The following is a 6,000-nucleotide window of genomic DNA, read 5'->3' on the forward strand; positions in this document are numbered from 1 at the left end:
CGTGAAGTTTGTAACGTTTCATTGAGAAAAGTTTCGGATATACAAACGGAAGTGTATTATTTATATTGATTTGAAAGAGTGTAAGTTATCTCAGCCCAGAATAAGTAACAGTATTACAAAATAAAGTCTTAATTGTTACTGATCAATAAATTACACAACTCCATTGATGACCTATTTAATTTTTATGTGTGCAGTTTGTTAGCTTTAGAAATATATAAATTTAGTTACACCAGAGGGCCTGACGCGTATTTCGACATCAGGCAATGTGAGGGGGGGATGATGATGGTTTGGTGTTTTATGGCGCAAAGCAACTTGACTATCTGCGCAAAATGGTGTTACCAAAGAGAGGGGCATGACAATTACTTAGTAGTTCAATGAAGTGAAACCAGACCACGCATTGCTGAGTGCGTGATGATAGGTCGCCGTGACAGGCTGAGAGACGTCAGAGATAATGACGTCCATCAAGTGGATCAACGTTTTTAACGTGGCTGGGTTTAATACAGTCGGTGTAAAACACTAATTCAATAGTTATATATTTACTCATACTTGTTGACCTTTTATAGGTAAACGTCTTGAAAAGGACGCTTATTTAAATATCATACAATGATTTGAAACATACTGTTTCTCTACTTTGTTTTAATGGTATCCATAATATATCAAAGGTTATTATGCTTTCAGCTTGTTAGAGGAATTTATCTCTCAGATAAAACTTAAGAACACTGTCCGAGCAGTAAAGTGGACAATACTGATACTTCTTTACGTGTATAAACAATTACTTCTTCAAGAAGCTAGAGTATGTACAAATCTTTGTGCGCTATATTAGTGAAATCGTATTCAAACAACAAATATATGAGATCTAGATCAAAAACAGAAAGTAGTAACTTAGGAGTAGAAAATATTGTTTTTATTGTACCTTCAAATGTTGAAAATTTCGTGGATATACATTTAATTTTCTGTATTGTTATGTAAAATGTCTGAATATATCAATTTCTTCTCTTGCCTGTTAAGTTCAGTGACACAGAAAACCAGTTCTTCATTGTTACAATATATGTACAGTGTATATGCAGTTTTTTGTTGTTGAGAAGTTTACTCTGAAATGACAGATAGTAAACCAACAGTTTCAGTATCGTAATACTCCGTACTTACATCTATTGAATATAACACGTCTGTTTTAATCTATAGAGAAGTGGTGTGTAAAAAGCAAGATAATAAGTGTGAAAAATATGTTTAATTATAGAACATGTAATCACTACATGTTGAGTGTGTGCTAAATCATACACACACAATGAGCTCTCTTGTTTAATAATTAATAAAAATATTAGGCACTGTAAAAACGTTCCAAAAGTAACTTAGTTGTGTTAATAGAATTATCGTCCTATATTAACACAAGCAAATAAAAAAAATAGAATGAGACATGTTAAAACCCATATGTTGACCTACGGGAGTATAGAAACATCTTTGTACAACATACGCAATTAAATGTACATTAGAATATGTGTACAATCCTCAGTAAAACTGTTCACCATTATTTGTTTGTTTTTGAATTTCGCGCAAAGCTATACGACGGCTATCTGCACTAATTTAACAGTGTAAGACTAGAAGGAAGGCAGCTAGTCATCACCGCTCACCGCCAACTCTTGGGCTACGCTTTTGCCAACGAATAGTGGGATTGACCGTCACATTTAACGCCCCCACGGCTAAAAGGGCGAGGATGTTTGGTGTGACGAGGATTCGAAACCATGACCTTCAGATTACGAGTTGAGCACCCTAACCATCTGGGCATGCCGAGCCTGCTTACCTTTGTAAAACATACGTAGTACAAATAAATGTATGAATGAAAACATAAATTGTGATCTCATTCAAATAATGGATAACAGTAGATTTGTTAAAATCCTACACACAATAAGACTGTTGTTAAAATTAAGATTTTAATATAATTGAATCTAGACATTGATGACGGAATCATTTGCAGAAATACAGTAAGTAACACCATCCACCCTTGTAAAACTCATGTAAGATAAAACTAAATTAACATTTGTAAGTGAACTGTTTTCACATGTTGTATGGATATTACAAAATAAACTAGTAAAGCAGTGATTTTTAAACTATTACATGATATATAAGTAAACGTCCCTTTCAGGACAATTTACATACAAATGGCTAGGTAGTGTGATTAAATATAGAACTGTGGAGTTATTGTTCTAAACCTAGCCATGTTGAGACACCTTGATCCACTTGATGAGCATCGTTGTTTCTGACGACACGTTCACCTAATACGGTTCGTGGCAGACCAGTAACACGGCTCTGTAAACACGCTCTCTGGTTCTGTTCCTTTGAACTATTACATAATCATCTCCAATGTTCTGTTGTCATGTGTGCCTGTCATGGTGGCCTAGTGACGCACCTTTCTTTAGTGACATCATTGTTCTCCTTACCTACTGCTTGAGGTCGACGTACCTGTCTCGTCCCCTGGTGGCAAGAATCGCAATTACTGGTAAACATCGTTCTCACAAATCTCATATATTGTTTAATAACGTTAATTATCATTCTCTGAAAAGGAATCAGTTATATTATTTTAATAACTTTTTTAAAAAAATGATATACCGTTCAATTATATTAATGATCGTTCACAGTAAATAAACCTGATGTGTTGCTCTTTCATGTTAACGGACGTTCTCAGCCAAATCCGGATATTACTCGATTATAGATAATAATATTTCATGTTCAAATGCAATGCGTTTTTTCTTCTTACACATGAGGTGAGTTCCATCTTTACATTGCTTAATATCTACATAAATATATACACAAATTTTTATATTTAAAGAAACGGTTTGATTTTTTTACATATCATTTTGGTTGATCTTACTGATGCTATTAAGTACAGACACGTGCATTCATCTCGGAATATTATTTTTACTTGCTTGAATAATATTATTCTATGTATGTTTCAAAATATTCTTTTATACCCTAAACCTACTGATCCAATACTTATTAAGGTTTTTCTTACCGACCCAATACTGATCAAGGTTTGTTCATTGCTAATGTATGGTTATTGTGTTGAACATATCTCATGTAAGTAAATACCAATAATTAATAAACACTTTGTATAGTTTTGTTTACACATCTCTTAACGCCAGATAGGCGGCGCCATTGATGGGCTATCTGTGCTCTGCCCATCACGGGTACCAAACCCAGGTTTCTAACATTATAAGTTCGCAGGCTACTGAAGGGGGGGGTTTGATTGAAGGAACATATCTTTTAATTGCATTAGTTTCTTTCCTTTTGTTTAGTTTTTAAATACAAGTATCATTAAGTTTGTGGCCACATGGTTAAGGCACTCGACTCTTAATCTGAGGGTCATAGGTTCGAATCCTCATCACACCAAACATGCTTGCCCTTTCAGTCCTGCGTGCGTTATAATGTGTCGATTAATCCCACTCTTTGTTGGTAAAAGACTAGCCCAAGAAGAGGTGGTTATAACAGGCTGCCATCAATCTAGTCTTAAAATGCTAAATTAGGGACAGCTAGCGCAGTTAGCTCTCTTGTAGCTTTGCGCGAAATTCAAAACAAACCAAATTAAAATCATTAAATTTGATGAGCAGTGTAGACTTAGTTATTATCTGTCATTACATAAACTTGAAATAACAACAGTAGGGAACAAAAGTAAAATATTTTACTTTATTGTTTCATCCACTAACAGAAGGTCACAGCTCAGACACTTCTAAACACCAGTTCTCACCTAACTCTTTTAAAATCAGATATCCAGCCATTAGCTGTTGTTGTAACGTTTTTAATTATAATATAGAGTTGGGCAACATAACCATTAAAGAGGTACACAACATAGTATTTTCCGCCACGTGCCTCCTGTAACGTCCATGCTATGACTAACCAATATTTGTGAATAATAAGGAGTAAAGTTCCAATATTAAGGGAGCGTCCAAACATTGATGGAAAACCTAATAAAAACGTAATTAGTAGATAAGTCAGTAAGCTGGGAATTTTAATTGGAGGTACCTTAAGCTTAAGAGTTGCAGATTTGTATTTCTTCGTATTTTATACGTTACAAATCTCACTAAGAGCGATTGTAGTAAAGGCTTGCACATCAGTTATTCTGGTACCTGATTATTAAGGTTTTCTAAACACAACAAAATAAATGTATCCACCGGAGCGTCTCTAAAAATTCCCACCAAAAATAAAACAGAATACTTGGATCTAGTTATCAGCATCAGTAATGAAACATTCAAGTTCAAAATTTCAATAAAATATACATTTTCAACTTTAAATTTATAATAAATTTTCCATTCGCAAATACGAATGTTTCAAATATGTTACATTGTTCACAACTCCTACTTTATTAGACACAACAGAGATTCTTCATCGGTACAAAACTTGATGGGTTGTGCTCGTAAACTCACTTTCTTCTTCCCAAACGAAATTTCTAGTCGTGTTTTTTTTTAAATACCACGCTCACTTAATTCCATAAGAATTTTACAATATTCTTGGTAATAATTATGGGTTTACAGATTTTTACAGAGTAGCACGACCGCTTTAAAATATCATCTATACACTTTTATTCCTTTGGACAATGTATTGCTCATCATTGGTTTTATATATTAGTAGTTTGATTAATACTAGCTATACAACAGTTTCTGTACATTGTGCGACTAGTTCTGCCTTATCACTTTCTTTTTCATATTAATGAGTATTATAACATTTCTTTCTAAGTCTTATTATTATTAAACTTTCTTTAGGCTTATAAAACATCCTTTTGGATTTTTACAGAAGGATTAACATTATTTATTATTTCTTGTAGCCAGCTCTATGTGTTTGTTAAATGACAAACGTTGGTTAAAGTGAGAATGTTTGTGTTGGGCACACCTCTTAATATGTTTGACATGTTGTTTCCTTTCTATTATGTTTAACACCGTTAGATATTTCATGCTCAAACAGGGAATCTTTTTGCTTATTACTTATTATTTTGTACCTTCATCAAAACTAGTTTTTGGTTGTACTTTAGGGAAATTATTTCTACTAACTGGACACAATTTCAATATTAACACCTGTCGTAATAGATTTGTCACATCCACAAACGTCAATCTTCTCTTACGTCGTATACTAGGAGAGTCTTAATGAGTTTCATTGATCAAAACATGCTTTAGTGAAAATTGGAAAAATCAGAGGTGATTTATTGGACACAGCTCTTTTCTGACCAATCTTTAGTGTGGATTACTGTTAATCCAAATAGTGACTTCCAGTAGTAGGGATGGACGTCATGTAACTCTTCAGAAATTAATATGTTAACTTTTATTCCTTCTTACTTAAAACTGCTGTAGTCCAGTGTCTTAGTGGTAAGTCTGAGCGCTTATAATGCCAGAAATCTGGTTGTGGTGTGCCCACCATGGGTAGATACACAACAGGCTTAACATTAAACCTACTTGAATCAGGTCAGTTTGGATCGATAAACCACGAGTTTAAAAACTATTGATTAAGAAAACATGTATTTATATCTGGAAGTGATATATTTGCAGTATTCATCGTAGATTATAACACATGTTTATTTAAAGCATATACTATTATTAATATGTTATTAAAAGATACTAGTTATGTTCTTACGTGAGATATGAAAATATACAAATTAATTCAAATATACGTTTTAGATTTTTCAACACATACTAATTCTTTATAAAACACTTCTCACCTATAAGCTAGCCGAACCTAGAAAGATGTAATTATGATTACGGCAGATAAACATTTTAATAGCGAAAGTAAATGAATTATGATGGAAAAGACTCTATTCATTTTAAGCTTCAGTTTTATTGTGTTTTGATGTAGAATGTTAAGTATTTCTAGTCAGTTTTAAATCAAAGTGTCTTCGTGAATTTAAAAGTTACCGTTTTAGTTTTGATTTAGAGTTTACTTCTCTTTGGTCAGAAGTTATTATTAATAAGACTCCAATATATGCAGGAATTCATTTGGTCTGATGACAGATAGTTTCTAAGT

The sequence above is a fragment of the Tachypleus tridentatus genome, chromosome 7 (genome assembly GCF_004210375.1).
Source record: "Tachypleus tridentatus isolate NWPU-2018 chromosome 7, ASM421037v1, whole genome shotgun sequence".
Classification (NCBI taxonomy): Eukaryota; Metazoa; Arthropoda; class Merostomata; order Xiphosura; family Limulidae; genus Tachypleus; species Tachypleus tridentatus.